Raw genomic sequence first — 18,951 nt, 5'->3', positions numbered from 1 at the left:
TTCTCTTTATAAATTCAAGTGATAGCTTCTGAATGGCATGACTTTAATTGTTAGTCTCCTAGATGCCCCAAACAAACAAAACCATTTCTGTCTCTCAGCTTTTCTTTTACATTCTGAAAGTATTTATCACGTTACCCCCTCAAACTCCTAAACTCAGGGTCGCAAACGACCCACGGTGTCCACTGGAATTTTTAAGGCCAGAATTCCATGTGCAGTTTGAATGTAATTTGGACAAAGCTTCAAATAATCAATGAAGTACATAGATTACTGGGTTTAAAGACTGGAGGATTAGATTACAAGGTTAGGGAATTATGCTAAATTACTTGTTACATCAAATCTAGAGTGCTGTGCCAATTTCTAAGGTATATTAGTGTAGGAGGGTACACATAAATGCTGGAGAAACTCAGCGGGTGCAGCAGCATCTATGGAGCGAAGGAAATAGGCAACGATTCGGGCTAAAACCGAAGATAAGACACAAAATGCTGGAGTAACTCAGCGGGACAGGCACTTCTGGAAAAGGAAAGGGTGACGTTTCAGAGCCTGAAAGCGAGGAGGATAATACAGAGACGTGGAAGTCGATAGGAAAGGATTTGAGTAAGACAGGCAAAGAAAGAGGCTCGAAACTCAGTGATTTAGAACTGGCTCCAGCACTGAGTGCAGTCTTTCACCAAGCACCTTTGTTTATTTGATGAAATCTCACACAAAATCCTAAAAATAACACCTTTCATCTTATCAAGCTGAACTGCTATATTTCACCGTAACATTATTTTGCTAAATTGAGTTGTTCAGTTTGCAGTTCAATTCATTTTTGCAACGTCGTGCTTGTGCGGCACGGTGGCGCAGCGCTAGAGTTGCTGCCTCACAGCGCCAGAGACCCGGATCCATTCCTGCTTTTAAGAATAAGGGGTAAGGCATTTAGAACGGAGATGAGGAAACACTTTTTCACACAGAGAGTTGTGAGTCTGTGGAATTCTCTGCCTCAGTGGGCGGTGGGGGCCGGTTCTCTGGATACTTTCAAGAGAGAGCTAGATAGGGCTCTTAAAGATAGCGGAGTCAGGGGATATGGGGAGAAGGCAGGAACGGGGTACTGAATGTGGATGGTCAGCCATGATCACATTGAATGGTGGTGCTGACTCGAAGGGCCGAATGGCCTGCTCCTGCTCCTATTGTCTATTGTTTATTGTCTATTGTCCGACTACCAGTGCTGTCTGTCCTGAGTTTGTACGTTCTCCCCATGGCCTCGTGAGTTTCCTCCGGGTGCTCCGGTTTCCTCCCACACTCCAAAGACGTACAGGTTTGAAGGTTGATTGGCTTTGATAAAATTGTAAATTGTCCCTGGTGTGTAGGATAGCGCAGGTGTATGGGGTGATCGTTGGTCAGTGCAGACTCGATGGGCCGAAGAGCTTGTTTCTGCGCCGTAACTCTAAAGTCTAAAGTCAAACACAGAGGTTCAAAGTGTTCAGGTTTCAGACACCACTCCCATTCATTTCAATTGTGTCCTATCCCTGGTGTCAAAGGGAAGTACAAATAAGCATTTGAATTACTTTACTTTTGTTTACTTTGTTTTAAGGCTTTTAATTATTTGTTGAAATGTAACTTTATTGTTAAAATTTAAATTAGATATACAGCGCAGAAACAGGCCGATGACAATAAATGTGACATTAACAAAACATTAAACATGTGGCAATCCGTCCCTTCCCCTCCGAGTTCTCTGACCAGTCTGACTGTCCCCCTTATTACATTTTATCTCTGTATGCTTCATTGTCCCCTTCCCCTAACTAACAATGATCTATTCCACATTTTCCTTGTACCTCATCCCTTTTAATGTCTCCTTTTTCACATCTTAAACTCCCTTATCTCTGTGCCTCCCTCTGCCCTGACTCTCAGTCTGAAGAAGGGTCTCGATCCGAAAGGTCACCCATTCTTTCTCTCCAGGGATGCTGCCTGTCCCTCTGAGTTACTCCAGCATTTTGTGTCTACCTTTGGCAAGTTTGACTTGATCACCCTAACCAATTAGTAGTTGGCCGAACGTACACATTAATAGTTGAAGAAGAACAAAACTTGAACTTGTTTTCATTCTCAGAGAGGCAATGAGTAACAGTTAACTACATCAGTACAAGTTATTTGCTAGCGCAGAGGAGGACCCAGGAACTAATGACATCAACTATCTGATCCAGAGATCTCTTTGCTTTAAACATTTTCAAAACATGAGGCAATATCTGTTTTTAGTTCCTGGCACTTGGCAACAAGCTTACCTCACTGTGCAAGGCTTTTGTGTTGACTGTAAACTGATCTATATGTGAATCTAACCCCCTTGACAGTTTTGGGGGAAATAAGCTCCAAGAAGATGAGATGACCTGATGGATGAAGATCGAACCTCTTCTCCATTATCCTCCCCACACATGCCCACACCTAACACTTAGGGGAAAAATCAGAGGTTAATGATGAGGATTTACCGATAGACATCAGATGGATACATGCACAATTTGAAGGTTCCAGGAACATTAAAATATGCATGGCATCCACTGCTCTATAAATAGAACACAGTTGGAAAAGCAAGGATGTCATTCTCCAAGAAGCTGATTTCTTTACTAAATTGCTTGAATTGGTTTGCTTGCACCCACAGACTTTGATAGTTTGCACTTTAATGGTTTTGTTTTAGTTTGGTTTGGTTTAGAGATACAGCGCGGAAACAAAGAATTCCAAGTAGAACTGCAAGGTTTACCGTTGGTGATTCCACCAGGGAGTCCAGTATCAGTAAAATCCTTGCTGATCTAGAGTGGCAAACACTTCAAGACCGTAGGACTAAATTAGGCCTGGCGACCATCTATAAAGAAACGCAGGGGGTTTATTCCAAGCAACATCAAGAGCCATCTTCAATCTACAAATTCATCCAGACAACCAAAGACCAGGCAATCGAGGGTTTTCAAATACAACATTATCCAAACAAATAAAGACTGTTATAGGTACCCACTGTACCCGAAGACAATTCGTGAATGGAATCATCTCCACGATGATGTTCGCGCTGCGCCCAATGCCAAGACCTTCAAGACCAAGCTGGAAACAATCGATATTAAGACGCTGACTTCTAAGGCCTACTTCAATATTTAATTGCGACTTTCCACATCACCCTCCTAACGCATGCGACAACCAGTGATGGTGATTGTACGTCAAGATACGGATACAGATACAGGCCCGTCGGTCCAGCGATTCCGCGCCGACCGGCGATCCCCACACACAAACACTATCCTGCACGAGGAACAATTAAAAAATATTTATACCAAGCCAATTAACCTACAAACCTGTACGTGTTTGGAGTGTGGGAGGAAACCGAAGTTCTCGGAGAAAACCCACGGAGGTCACGGAGAGAACGAACAAACTCCGTACAGACAGCACCCGTAGCTGGGATCCAATCCGGGTCTCTGTCACTATTAGGGCTGTAAGGCAGCAACTCTACTGCTGTGCCACCGAGCCGTTATCTGGTATTACTGTTATTAATTTGATTGTATTATTGATTATTACATCTTTAACTATAGGTTATTGCATTAGAGATCCTGTTAAGCAACAAGTAAGATTGATGTTGGCGTGTTGTCAGTGCATATGACAATTAAGCACTCTTGATTCTTGAATATTATACACTGGGTACGTTCATAAATTCCTACATTTTTGGAGCAGAATTAGGCCATTCGGCCCATCAAATGCCATCTGTCATTCAATAATGGCTGATCGAACACCCCTCTCAATGCCATTCTCCTGCCTTCTCCCATAACCCCTGACACCCGTACTAATCAAGTAAGGGCAGGACCCAGAATCTGAGGCCACACTTTAGGAAGGAGGTCAAGACTTTGCAGGAAGGAACTGCAGATGCTGGTTTACACCGAAAATAGACACAGAATGCAGGAGTAACTCAGCGAGACAGGCAGCATCTCTGGAGAGAAGGAACGGGTAGCATTTCGGGTCGAGACCCTTCTTTAGACTAAGAGTCAGGGGAGGGGGGAGACATACAAATATGGAAGGGTGAGGTGTGAAAACACAGATCAAAGGAGACGATGATCAAGGAAATGTAGAATGGTACATGGTTAGCTGAGGGAAAAGTGACAATGAGGCATACAAACAGTAATATTTAATCAGGAGGGCAATGAAACTGGTCGGAGAACTAGGGTGGGGGAGAGACAGAGAGAGAGAGGGAAAGCAAGGGTTACTTGAAGTTAGAGAAGTCAATGTTCATACCGCTGGGTTGTAAGCTGCCCAAAGCGAAATATGAGGTGTTGTTCTCCAATTTGCGTTGGGCCTTGCTCTGACAGTGAAGGAGGCCCAGGACAGAAAGGTCAGTGTGTGAATGGGAGGGGGAGTTGATGTGTTTAGCAGCCAGGAGATTGGGTAGGCCCAGGTGGACTGAGGATGTGGGGGAGTTTCACCTAAACTATCAGGAACACAACACTTCAGTTATCTGGAAAGCCAAGAAAAAGCTGCTGTTATTCATCTGCTGTTGATATTTCGGTAGAGATTTGATTGAGCTGTTTAAACTCTCAGTGAATTTTGACAAAGTAACAAAAGTGTTCCATGTAGTGGAAATGCTGATAATCAAAGCAACATGAGATAAAATAATGTTTATAGTGCGCTGTCATGATCTGCAATGCACAGTCTAAAAGAGTGATGGATACAGATTTAATAACGTTTGAAAGAAGAAACGTCGAGAATTACGTTTAGTTTAGAGATACAGTATGGAAACAGGCTCTTCGGCCTACTGTGTCAATGCCAACCATCAATTACCCGTACACCGCTTCTGTCCTACACACTAGGGACAACTGGTTAAAATTGAAGGTAGACACAAAATGCTGGAGTAACTCAGCGGGTGAAGCAGCATCTCTGGAGAGAAGGAATGGGCGACGTTTCGGGTCAAGACCCTTCTTCAGACAAAAGAAGGGTCTCGACCCGAAATGTCGCCCATTCCTTCCCTCCAGAGATGCCGCCTCACCTGCCGAGTTACTCCAGCACTTTGCGTCTACCTTAGAATGAATCATTGTTAGCTATGGGGAAGTTGGCAACGTGGCATACAATTAGTAAAATTAGATCAGGAGGACAGTAGAACTAGTCGGAGAACTAGATAGACACAAAAAGCTGGAGTAACTCAGCGGGACAGGCAGCATCTCTGGGGAGAAGGAATGAGTGACATTTCGGGTCGAGGCCCTTCTTCAATCTGAAGAAAGGTCTCAACCCGAAACGTCACCTAATACCTCTCTCCAGAGATGCCGCCTGTCCCGCTGAGTTACTCCAGCTTTTTGAGTCCATCGTCGTTTTAAACCAGCATCTGCAGTTCCTTCCTAGTCAGAGAGCTAGGATGGGGGCGGGACGGAGAGAGAGAAAATGGAAGGGTTACTTGAAGATAGGGAAATCAAACTTCATGCCGCTGGGCTGCAAGCCACCCAAGCTAAATATGAAGTGCTGTTCCTTCACTTTGCATTCGGCCTCACTCTAACAGTGGAGGAGGCCCTGGACAGGAAGGTCAGTGTGGGAAAGGGAGGGGGAAGTGAAAGTGTTTAGCAACCGGGAGCTCAAGAGTCAAGAGTCAAAAGTGTTTAATCGTCTTATGTCCCGGAATGAACAATTAAATTCTTACTTGCAGCAGCACAACAGAATATGTAAACATAATACACTGTAAATAATATAATAAATGACAAAAAAATGTGTACGTACACATAACAAACAAACACCAATAATAGTGCAATAATAACAATAATAGATCATGTGGGTCTAGGCGGACTGAGCGGAGGTGTTCATTTTGGATAACTCCTTCAACAGCTGGGACCAACATGAGGGGCCGAATGGCCTCCCACTGTCGTGTTTCATGTCATCATTTGTATCACTTACTAATTCTATAAAAAGCAGATTTTGACATAAATTCTTTGACTTTCGTGCAGCTTCAAGCATCGGAGGAAGGGACCATTAATATCTGACTGTTCCCATTGTTCACACACCAGGCAAAATGCCCTTCACGTTATATTCCCTGCTGACCATCAATAAAAATCCTTATCAAACTTGTCAAGGTTCTGTGCCCTATCTAATAAGCCCATGGAATTCATATTAAAATCACAGAATGTGAGGCAGGAGATTAAAATGGGCCATTGTTCAAAACAATTATCTCGGACTGGTGGAGATTAGGTTGTAAATTAGCAGTAGCTGTCTGAGTTTGAGATAAAACCAACTATAGACTAAATATATTTGACTCTCTGATCTTTTACGTTTTATCTGTGTTATGTCTAAGCTCTATTGATCTATCATTTATCCATTTTTGAAGGGCAGCATGCTGCAGTAAAGTACTCTTGTGAAACACTTGCTCTCATTTTATTCACTGGAGAACTGTGATTCTGGGTATGAAACAATTTGGGCCGGGATGTCATGAAGTCAATATTTGTAGAGAGGGACAGAGGTTACAATCTCAAAAAGTGTAACCAACAACTGTGATCTGAGGTAGACACAAAAAGCTGTAGTAACTCAATAGACAATAGACAATAGACAATAGGTGCAGGAGTAGGCCATTCGGCCCTTCGAGCCAGCACCGCCATTCAATGTGATCATGGCTGATCATCCCCAATCAGTACCCCGTTTCTGCCTTCTCCCCATATCCCCTGACTCCGCTATCTTTAAAATCCCTATCTAGCTCTCTCTTGAAAGTATACAGAGAACCGGCCTCCACCGCCCTCTGAGGCAGAGAATTCCACAAACTCACAACTCTCTGTGTGAAAAAGTGTTTCCTCGTCTCCGTTCTAAATGGCTTGCCCTTATTCCTAAACTATGGCCCCTGGTTCTGGACTCCTACAACATCGCGAACATGTTTCCTGCCTCTAGCGTGTCCAAACCCTTAACAATCTTATATGTTTTCAATAAGATACCCTCTCATCCTTCTAAAGTCCAGAGTATACAAGCCCAGCCACTCCATTCTCTCAGCATATGACAGTCCCGCCATCCCGGGAATTAACCTTGTAAACCTACGCTGCACTCCCTCAATAGCAAGAATGTCCTTCCTCAAATTAGGGGACCAAAACTGCACACAATACTCCAGGTGTGGTCTCACTAGGGCCCTATACAATGGCAGCGTCTCTGGAGAGAAAGAATGGGTGACGTTTCGGGACGAGACCCTTCTTCAGTCTCAACCCAAAACGTCATCCATTCCTTCTCTCCAGAGATGCTGCCTGTCCCGCTGAGTTACTCCAGCTTTTTGTGTCTATCTTTGGTCTAAACCAGCATCTGCAGTTCCTTCCTGCACAATTGTGACCAGACAGTCAAGTCAAGTCAAGAGAGTTTATTGTCATATGTCCCAGATAAGACAATTAAATTCTTGCTTTGCATCAGCATAACGGAATATAGTAGGCACAAATACAGAACATATCATATCAGTGAGTCCATACACCATTATATACATATATACACACATCAATAAATAAGCACATAAAGTGCAAATAAACAGATAATGGTCTATTAGTGTTCAGAGATTTGTTTCAGTTGAGTTTAATAGCTGAGGGACACCAGTTTCAGTGGCGGAAGTGGCGGCGCTGGTGAACGGCTGCGGCTCGCCTGCAGTCCGTTTGTCTTTACTTTTTTGTGTTGTTTTTTTTCGTTTTGTCTAGTTAAGTTTTTGGTTTTTAGGTTGTGTTTATGTGGGGGGGGGGGGTGGGGGGGTTGAAACGGGGCTTGCTGTCTCTCCCATCGGGGGAATGCGTCTTTTTTGTCGTATCCCCCTTCTCTGCCTCCGTCTGCGCTGAGGCCTAATGGCGGAGCTGGCGACCTCGAGACTCCGGAGGCAGCCAGTCAGGACTCACCCTGGGCTCGCTCCCATGAGGGCGGCCCAGCTCAGGGCTGGAACGGCGCTCCTGTGAGGGGCTGTGACGCTCCCGTGAGGGCGGCCTGGCGAGGGGCTGAGACTCTCCCGTGAGGGGCTGTGGCGCTCCCGTCGGAGCGGCCCATCCCGAGGGTGGAATGGCGCTCCCGTCGGGGCGACCCAGCTCGAGGGAGGAACGGCACTCCCGTCGGAGCGGCCCAGCTCGAGGGAGGAACGGCACTCACGTGAGGGCGATCCGGCTCGGGGCTGGAACGGTGCTCTGGTGGCTGGGACGGCGTTCTGGCGGCGGTGACCTGAGTCCTGGGATCAGCCGCGGGCCAGCGGCTGCGTGTGCTGGACTGGAGGGCGGCAGCTTCGACCACCCCGGGCCGCGGTGTTTGAACCGGCCCGTTTGTGGGGTTCGGTGAGCCGCGAGACTGTTTGTGCCATCGCCCGGTGGGGAATCGCCTCAGCGCAGAGGGAGAAGAGGAGGGAAGAGACTGCAGCCCTAAGATTTTTGCCTCCACCACAGTGAGGAGGTGTTTGGAGGATACACTGTGGTGGATGTTAATTTGTGTTTATTGTTGTTTATTATTGTATGATTGTATGTATGACTGCAGGCACAAAATTTCGTTCAGACCGTAAGGTCTGAATGACAATAAACGAATTCAATTCAATTCAATTCAATATATTATTCCTTTCATAAATTCATAAGTGATAGGAGCAGCATTAGGCCATTCAGCCCATCAAGTCTACTCCGCTATTCAATCATGGCTGATCTATCTCTCCCTCCTAATCCCATTCTCCTGCCTTCTCCCCATAACCTTCGACACCCGTACTAATCAAGAATCTATCTATCTCTGCCTTACAAATATCCATTGGCGTCCACAGCCTTCTGTGGCAATGAAATCCACAGAATCACCACACTCTGAACAAAGAAATTCCTCCTCATCTCCTTCCTAAAGGAACGTCCTCTGGGCCTAGACTCTCCCACTAATGGAAACATCCTCTCCACATCCACTCTATCCAGGCCTTTCACTATATGGTAAGTTTCAATGAGGTGTCCCCTCATCCTTCTCAAAACCAGCGAGTAGAGGCCCAGTGCCGTCAAATGCTCATCTTATGTTGAACCACTCATTCCTGGGATCAGTCGTACCTATATCTTTTTCGATATCTGATCCACAGTATGCCTCAGCTGACTGCAGAAGGGTCCTGATCCAAAACATCAACTATCTACATTCTCCAGAGATGCTGCCTGATCCACTGTGTTACTCCAGCATTTTATAGGTTTTTTTGTAAACCAGCACTTGCTGTTTCTTGTGTCTGCAGGATAGACTATCCTCACTGTTGAATATTGCAGCACACTCACAAATGTTGCGGCTTGATTTGTTCTGGCCTTTTCTTCCTCCACTACCCCACCCCTCTCGACCCGAAACATCACCCATTCCTTCTCTCCAGAGATGCTGCCTCACCCGCTGAGTTACTCCAGCATTTTGAGTCTCCATTTAATGCTCTCAGTGAATTATTCCGGGAGGAAACATAAGATCATAAGGAATAGGACTAGAATTAGGCCAATCGGCCCATCAAGTCTACTCCGCCATTCAATCATGGCTGATCTATCTCTCCCTCCTAACCCCATTCTCCTGCCTTCCCCCTATAACATCTGACAACAGTACTAATCAAGAAACCGGAGATCCCGGAGAAAACCCACGCAGGTCACAGGGAGAACGTACAAACTCCACACGGACTGCACCCGTAGTCAGGATTGAACCTGGATCTCTGGCGCAGTAAAGCACCATTGTCAGTCACGGGCTGCAGGTAACCCAAAATGGTCTGGTTTGTGAACCAAGACATGACTTTAAAACCAAACCTGCAGTTAGGAAATTTAAATTTAGTTAATTAACAAATTAAAAGTTAGTACCAGTAAATGGTGAACATAAATTTTTTAAGTAAATGATTCACCAGTGTCCTTCAAGGAAGGAAACTTGGCTAAGATGTAGTTGTCAAGGCTATTGTTTCTCAATGATAAAGCAATAAAACTAACTAATGGGTAGAATTAGTTAGCATTCTGACACTTCCACTATTTTATGGTGCTGGCCAGAAAATTGGCAGGCACGACATCCAGCTAAGCTCTGAATAGGTTTGCTAAATCACTTTTCATGAAGAACATAAACTAGTGTACATATAACTTACATGTCTTAAATACATTACGTGAATGGTCCCAGAAATGGCTGGGTTAACATATGATGAGCGTTTGACGGCACTAGGCCTGTGCTCGCTGGAGTTGAGAAGGATGAGGGCGGACGTCATTGAACCCTACCGAATAGCGAAAGGCCAGGATGGAGTGGATGTGGAGCGGATGTTTCCACTGGTGGGAGAGTCTAAGACCAGAGGACATAGCCTCAGAAGGAATTACCTTTAGAAAAGAGATGAGGAGAATTTTTTTTAGTCAGCTGGTGGTGAATCTGTGGAAATCATTGCCACAGACGGGTGTGGAGGCCAAGTCAATGGATATTTTTAAGGCTAAAGACGTTTATGGATATTGTTAGATTCTGGATTAGAACGGGTGTCAGGGATTATGGGGAGAAGGCAGGAGAATGTGGTTGCGGGAAAGATAGATTGAATGGCGGAGTAGGCCTGATGAGCCGAAAGGCTTCATTCTGCACCGATAAGTTATGAATTTATCCACACGTTGATAGGAATGAATTGAGTGGAAAACTTAATCACCTCACCACAAGTCATGCCTGTTGTTGTTCCTCATTGATTCCTGAGACAAACCATGGTTGGTTTATAGTGTTGCGATGTCTACGGAAGTGGCTGATGGACTACCTGGGCTAAAGGGTTCATTTTTACACAGCTACCAGCATTACTGGCCCATTCCAGACTACAGGTGTACGTGCTGAGAGACTCGTTGAATCTCAATGCCACCAATGCCAAGACTCTGTGGGGGAGGACCACAGTCTATGGTCCTTCCGCTGCTGGACATTGAGGGGGCAGAGTCCGGTGGGGCCACCCCTCAAACAAGGGAAGAGATATCACCCCAGGAGGCTACAAGAATGGCATGGGTGCTCGGTTTAAAGGATAGTTGCTAACACCACTGATTCTGACACTAAATAATGTATAGACACTGAGAATGGCGGACGAGCTTTTGCACTGTTCTTGTTTTGTTCGTATATTTTATTCAGAATAAAGAGTGGCACAGTGGTGCAGCAGCAGAGTTGCTGCCTTACAGCCCCAGACATCTGGGTTCCATCCTGACTATGGGTGCTGTCTGCGTGGAGTTTGTACGTTCTCCCCGTGACCTGCGTGGGTTTTCTTCAGGCGCTCCGGTTTCCACCCACCCGCACTCCAAAAACCTGTAGGTGAGTTGGCTTTGGTAAAATTGTAAATTGTCCCTCGTGTGTGTAGGACAGTGCCAGTGCACGGGGAGATCGCTGGTCGGCATGGATACAAGTAGGCCAAAGGGCCTATTTCTGCGCACTCAAAAGTCCAGAGTTAATTTTTGGCAATCAAGCAAAACAGTGGTAGAAAGAGCAGCACAACACAATACTACTGCATATTTTGAGGAAATCATCATTGCTTTTTAACAGTTTCTTAAATGGATGAACAAAATACGTGTAGTCAGTTTTGATCCCTTTTTTTTGTAACAAAAATAATTTATTTGATTACGAACAAGGTACAAAAACCAAAAAAAAAACAAACTGTGGTGACACACCCACCACCATATTACAAAATCACAAAATTATTCAGACACTAAATTTCAAACAATTATGTTACAAATATACTAAATAACTACTATACAACGATGTCCCTCTCTAACACCTCTAATGCAGAGGTAGCCCCGGTAAAGGGGCAAGCATCTGGCTCGGGCAAAGCCCCCTTCCACCTGGCGCCGTGACTCGCGGATGGCCAGCTTGGCCAGGCCTAGGAGCAACCCAACCAGGACATCTTCAACCCTGCCCACTCCCTAGATCCCGTCACCAGTCCTTCGGTCGCTGACAGCAGAGCCGCTCCTCCCCCTACGGACCCTAGGTGGAGTGTCCGTGCTCCTTGCCCTCCGGACCCTGGCTACGAGGGACGGGCTACCTTGTCCCTAGTTTTTGAACCCTTGGTGTTGTCCTTTCTGTGCGTGGCTTCGACAACCTGCCATCATCGAGGAGCAGCAGCGAAATAAAATAGACAAGCCAACTCTCACGGCAACCAACAGCAATGTAGTCAATTAATTATGCGTGTAAGATGCATTTATCTTTAATGTGGAGCATCAGCACCGGTAATTTCTTCCAATAAAATTTTTTATGGGCGGTATAGCGACCACTGTAGGGAAAATATTTTGACATCCTGTGGAAGTAACGGAGAGAGCGGCGTTATTTTCGAGGATTTGATCGCCAATGAACCGTGCAGTTTGCAGCTTCTCTCTGCACCAGTACAGCTCTGAACATTTCCCTCACAGAAAAAATGCAATAAAAGCAATAACGACGGAATATTGATGCACGGCCCCAACTATTTACTGTTATTTTTTACAATAACCGTTAATTTCCGACTGGTGAGGTGTCTCCAGTGATTGATTACAGAAGCTGGGTTGTAAAGAGGCAGGGGAAGGAATATTAGTTGGGTAGGTTGTGATAGTTGCTTCAGGATCCAAGGATAATAACAAGCACTCTGTGGCGTGAAGCCCGATTTCTCTTGTCAGGACGGCCTGTAATTGACAGTTTAGAGGCTTTAGGGCGTGACCAAGATCGACTTTTCACTTCAACTCCGAGCAAAATGTCATCCTTGTTCAACCACTGGCCACGGTTTCATTCATGGCCGGTCCAATTACAGCCAGCAGCACTTTCACGTGAAGAAAGACTGGATAGACTCGGCTTGTACACGTTAGAATTTAGAAGATTGAGGGGGGGATCTTATAGAAACTTACAAAATTCTTAAGGGGTTGGACAGGCTAGATGCAGGAAGATTGTTCCCGATGTTGGGGAAGTCCAGAACTAGGGGTCACTGTTTAAGGATAAGAGGGAAGTCTTTTTGGACCGAGATGAGAAAATCATTTTTTACACAGAGAGTGGTGAATCTGTGGAATTCTCTGCCACAGAAGGTAGTTGAGGCCAGTTCATTGGCTATATTTAAGAGGGAGTTAGATGTGGCCCTTGTGGCTAAAGGGATCAGGGGGTATGGAGAGAAGGCAGGGATGGGATACTGAGTTGGATGATCAGCCATGATCATATCGAATGGCGGTGCAGGCTCGAAGGGCCGAATGGCCTACTACTGCACCTATTTTCTATGTTTTCCTGAATTTCTCTCCTGGCCGGGCACGGTGGCGCAGCGGTAGAGTTGCTGCCTCACAGCGCCAGAGACCCGGGTTCGATCCTGACCACGGGTGCTGTCTGTACGGGGTTTGTACGTTCTCCCCCGTGACCTGCGTGGGCTTTCTCCGAGATCTTCTGTTTTCTCCCACACTCCAAAGACTACAGGTTTGTAGATCAATTGGCTTGGTTTTAAAACCCTTCTGCAGACCGAGAGTCAGGGGCAAGGGAGACACAGAGATAAGGAAGTGTAAGGTGTGAAAACAGGACATTGTTGGCCTTTGATGTCTCGTTTTCACACCTAGGCCTGTCCCACTTGCCGATTTTTTAGGCAACTGCCGGCGACTGTCATAGTTGTAGCAGGTTGCCGAAGAACAGGTGACATAGAAACATAGAAACATAGAAATTAGGTGCAGGAGTAGGCCATTCGGCCCTTCGAGCCTGCACCGCCATTCAATATGATCATGGCTGATCATCCAACTCAGTATCCCGTACCTGCCTTCTCTCCATACCCTCTGATCCCCTTAGCCACAAGGGCCACATCTAACTCCCTCTTAAATATAGCCAATGAACTGGCCTCGACTACCCTCTGTGGCAGGGAGTTCCAGAGATTCACCACTCTCTGTGTGAAAAAAGTTCTTCTCATCTCGGTTTTAAAGGATTTCCCCCTTATCCTTAAGCTGTGACCCCTTGTCCTGGACTTCCCCAACATCGGGAGCAATCTTCCTGCATCTAGCCTGTCCAACCCCTTAAGAATTTTGTAAGTTTCTATAAGATCCCCTCTCAATCTCCTAAATTCTAGAGAGTATAAACCAAGTCTATCCAGTCTTTCTTCATAAGACAGACCTGACATCCCAGGAATCAGTCTGGTGAACCTTCTCTGCACTCCCTCTATGGCAATAATGTCCTTCCTCAGATTTGGAGACCAAAACTGTACGCAATACTCCAGGTGTGGTCTCACCAAGACCCTGTACAACTGCAGTAGAACCTCCCTGCTCCTATACTCAAATCCTTTTGCTATGAAAGCTAACATACCATTCGCTTTCTTCACTGCCTGCTGACAACCTTTGTCATCCTGGTGACAACCTACGACAGCACCTACGTCAGGAGGTCAAGCTTCGCTCATTGGCGTCAAACCCATTGTTGCCAATGAGCAACATGTTGAAAATTTAGCGGCGACCAGAAAGACGCTACGACTTTTTGAGGAGACTCCTCCCGGCGACCACCAGCGAACATGTGGCGACAAACTAGTCGCCTGTAGTTGCCTAAAAAATAGCCTAAGTGGGACAGGCCCATTACTCTTAAGGGGTACAAAATTCTTAAGGGGTTGGACAGGCTAGATGCAGGAAGATTGTTGGGGAAGTCCAGAACAAGGGGTCACAGTTTAAGGATAAGGGGGAAATCTTTTAGGACCGAGATGAGGAAAACATTTTTTCACACAGAGAGTGGTGAATCTCTGGAATTCTCTGCCACAGAAGGTAGTTGAGGCCAGTTCATTGGCTATATTTAAGAGCGAGTTAGATGTGGCCCTTGTGGCTAAAGGGATCAGGGGGTATGGAGAGAAGGCGGGTACAGGATACTGAGTTGGATGATCAGCCATGATCATATTGAATGGCGTTGCAGGCTCGAAGGACTGAATGGCCTACTCCTGCACCTATTTTCTATGTTTCTATGTTTCTATGTTACTCTTCCTTATCCCTGTGTCTCCCTCTCCCTGACTCTTGGTCTGCAGAAGGGTCTCGACCCGAAAAGTCACCCATTCCTTCTATCCAGGGATGCTGCCTGTCACGCTGAGTTACTCCAGCATTTTGTGTCTAACTTGAACTGTTGTGAGCCATTCATGAAAGTGGACCCTGTGGTTCAATCAATCAAATGGTTAGCAGCAGTTGTCTATTGAAATTATAATAACGCAGCATAATTTTGTGTGTGCAGTCTCTATGGGATTCAATATCGCAGGTTAATTATGCATTGTAAGGCCATAACACATTAGCCAGCACCATCCAATTTAGCCTCTTTATTAATAATGACATTGTATGGGTTCAAGCCCCATTTCTGTGTAATAAGAGAAAACCCACTACCATATTGTAAAAGCATAGAAAAGATGAGGTCAATTAAAAAAAATTATAATTGTGTTCATCATGAAAAAAAATTAACGTCATATTTAAAAAAAAGACACAAAGTGCTGTGGCAACTCGTCGAGTCAGGCAGCATCTCAGGAGAAGATGGATTCGAAATGTCACCTATCCATGTTCTCCAGAGAAGCTGCCTGACCCGTTGAGTTACTCGAGCAATTTGTGTCCTTTTTTGTGTCATTTAGCATCTGCAGTTCCTTTGATTAGTACGGGTGTCAGGGGAGAAGGCAGGAGAATGGGGTTGGGGTGGGGGGGGATAGATCCGCCATGATTGGGTGGCGTAGACTTGATGGGCCGAATGGCCTAATTCTGCTCCTATCACTTATCACCTTATGACCTTGTCTCTCTGTTTTAACATCACATTCATTGTGCTGTCAGCTCGGTAACTTTCTTTAGCCAGTACGCTCAGCTGTTTTGGTACTATATTCAATTTCTTAGTTCTACAAGTACTGCAGTGCGCACAATTTCTCCTACGCAGTGTTCCCTCTGCTCTACGTCGCTTTCATATTTAATGCGTTCTTTCCCACCGACATAGGCCGTACCTTGAAAAAGTCCTTGTAAAAAAACCTTGTCCCTTAAAAATTCCTTGATACTTACTACAAAATTGTCTCGATAATAGCTGTTCTTTGAGGCTCTCCCAGTAATGTGATTGCCACAAGCCAGTACTGTATTTCAGATATCGGAGTTCACTGATGTGGAAAAGTCAAAAGGGACTTATATAAGTGCCTATGTGAAAGTGAGGGAAGGATCTAACAGTCTTTAAGAGTACTTTCATGGGCTTGAGAAATACATTTATCTTTAATCAGTGCATCTGCAAAGCACGGGTCTGATCTAAGCAACTACACTTGGATCAATATGACCTTTGTACAAAAGAGGACTATTTCTAAATTTGAATCTCTCATGCATGCCAGAGAAATAGAGGGTTTTAAAGAGTTTGGGATGAAACGGTCATGTTCACATTTTTTGTCCTTTACGACCTTACTTAATTGAGGACTAACTGATAATCTTTTTTTTGATCTTCAGCCTTTTCCGTGGTAAAAGGAGATGTCAGAGACAGCTTTACTTTACTTTAGGGATACAGCATGGAAACAGGCCCTTCGGACCATCGAGTCCGTGGCTACTAGCAATCCCCCTGTACATTAACATTAGCCTACACACGAGGGACAATTTTACAATTTACAAATTGGCTTCTGTAAATTGTAAAAATGTCCCTCGTGTGTAGGCTAACCTGCCCGTCTCTGGAGTGTGGATGGAAACCGGAGCACCCGGTGAAAACCCACGCAGGTCACGGGGAAAAGGTACATCCTCCGTACAGACAGCACCCGGAGTCAGGATCGAAGCTGGGTCTCTGGTGCAAGGCAGCAACTCTACCGCTGCGCCACCACGATATTTTCTCACCCCCAGCTCTTTCCCCTTCCCCCAACCCCATATTTTCAGTCTGAAGAAGGCTCCCGACCCGAAACGTCACCCATCTTTTTCTCCTTTCCTCCAGAGACCTGCCTGACCCGTGGTTACTTTAGTTTCGATACAAAGCGGAAACAGACCCTTCGGCACACCGAGTCTGCACCGACCAGCGATCCCCGCACATTAACACTATCCAACACATACTAGGGACAATTTTTACATTTACCAACCCAATTAACCTACAAATCTCTACGTCTTTGGAGTGTGGGATGAAACCGAAGATCTCGGAGAAAGCCCACGCAGGTCACGGGGAGAACGTACAAACTCCGTACAGACAGCACCTGCCGTTGGGATCAAACCCAGGTCTCCAGCGCTGCATTCGCTGTAAGGCAGCAACTCTACCGCTGCGCCACCGCGCCGCTCTTTGTGTCTATCTTTGGTCTCAACCAGCTTCTGCAGTTCCTTGTTTCTACACCCAGCGCAATATCTAGTTGCCCCTCGCTGCGAAAGGCACTCTTCGAAGTGATTTGTTGTACGAATAGTACAAAAAGAAGTCGCAGTCAACGAATCAATAATTTTAAATGGATTTCAATCTACAAGGCTTCCAACAGCGGATGTTGTGGAACAGCAGGACGATCTTGGCAGCAGCTGCTGGACTTCCCCGTTTAACTGTTCATGTGCTGAGTCCAGAAGTCATTGCCAGCTCTGCAATGCATCGAAAGCGGGCGCTGATGGTTTTAGCGCCTTCACGGCCTTGAAATGCAAACCACAAAAAGCCCGTTCACGGATCTCTCAAGGCATCCTTTAGTAAACAACATCGCAAACGCACCAAGAGCCTCTGTTATTTATCCAACCTCACTGACGTTCATCTGCTCTCTTCTGCAGGAAGGAACGGGTCTCGAGGGTTATGGGGAGAAGGCAGGAAAATTGGATTAGGAGGCAGAGGTCAGCCATGACTGAATGGCGGAATAGACTCGATGGGCCGAATGGCCTAATTCTACTTGTGAACTGCAGGTGCTGTTTTAAACCAAAGGTAGACACAAAGTGCTGGAGTAACTCAGGCAGCATTTCTGGAGAGAAGGAATGCGTGACGTTTCAGGTCGAGACACTTCCACAGAACTGCTCTTTACTTCAACCTCATCTATTGCATCCGCTGCTCTAGATGTCAGCTGATCTACATCGGTGAGACTAAGCGGAGGCTTGGCGATCGTTTCGCCGAACACCTCCGCTCGGTCCGCAAGAACCTACCTGACCTCTCGGTGGCTCAGCACTTCAACTCCCCCTCCCATTCCCCATCCGACCTCTCTGTCCTGGGTCTCCTCCATGGCCAGAGTGAGCAACACCGGAAATTGGAGGAACAGCACCTCATATTCCGCTTGGGGAGTCTGCATCCTGGGGGCATGAACATTGAATTCTCCCAATTTTGTTAGCCCTTGCTGTCTCCTCCCCTTCCTCAGCCCTCAGGCTCCTCCTTTTTCCTTTCTTCTCCCCACCACCCTCATCAGTCTGAAGAAGGGTTTCGGCCCGAAACGTTACCTATTTCCTTCACTCCATAGATGCTGCTGCACCCGCTGAGTTTCTCCAGCACTTTTGGTGCTGGAGAAACTCTGCTCTTTACTTCATCTGCTCTTTACTGGAGTAAGGGAGTTCAGTAATTAAACTACGATGTCCTGTTAGCGACCAGCATTTCAGAAGGTGATATGTTATCTGGTGGCGCAGATCCTTTTAAACAGTCATATTTCTAGCCTCCTCTATTGATGGCGGTTGGCATGAAGTCATTAATATTGAGCATGCCGTTGGAAATAACATTGCATGTGAAGGGGGAACAAGGTCAAGAGCAGTGCAGATCATTGGCATTGCTGACAACACACTTTAACCCTTATCTCGGGATAGTCTCATCTTCCCGCATTGCCACAATAATCTCACTCTCAGCTCGTTTATTTAAAGGCTGAAAAGCAGCCCCAGATCCTGTGATCATATTGAACATTGCTCATTGGTGTCAGCTTATGCTGTTATCAGGCTAAAGGCAGCTGAAAGGGGGCATCGACAATACAAGGACGATTCATTTTTTTCTCATAGATTTTGTAGGGAGCCGTCCTGAGCTATTTATCTACCTCATTGGAGACCCGTGAACTATCTTTGTTTCGATTAGTTTTTGAGTAGAAACACAGCGCGGAAACAGGCCCTTCGGCCCACCGCGCCGACCAGCGATCCCCGCACAGTAACACCACCCTACACACACTAGGGACAACTTACATTTATACCAAGTCAATTAACCTACAAACATGCACGTCTTTGG

This window comes from Amblyraja radiata, chromosome 28 (genome assembly GCF_010909765.2).
Source record: "Amblyraja radiata isolate CabotCenter1 chromosome 28, sAmbRad1.1.pri, whole genome shotgun sequence".
NCBI lineage: Eukaryota > Metazoa > Chordata > Chondrichthyes > Rajiformes > Rajidae > Amblyraja > Amblyraja radiata.
Note: the sequence above shows the minus strand (reverse complement) of the source record.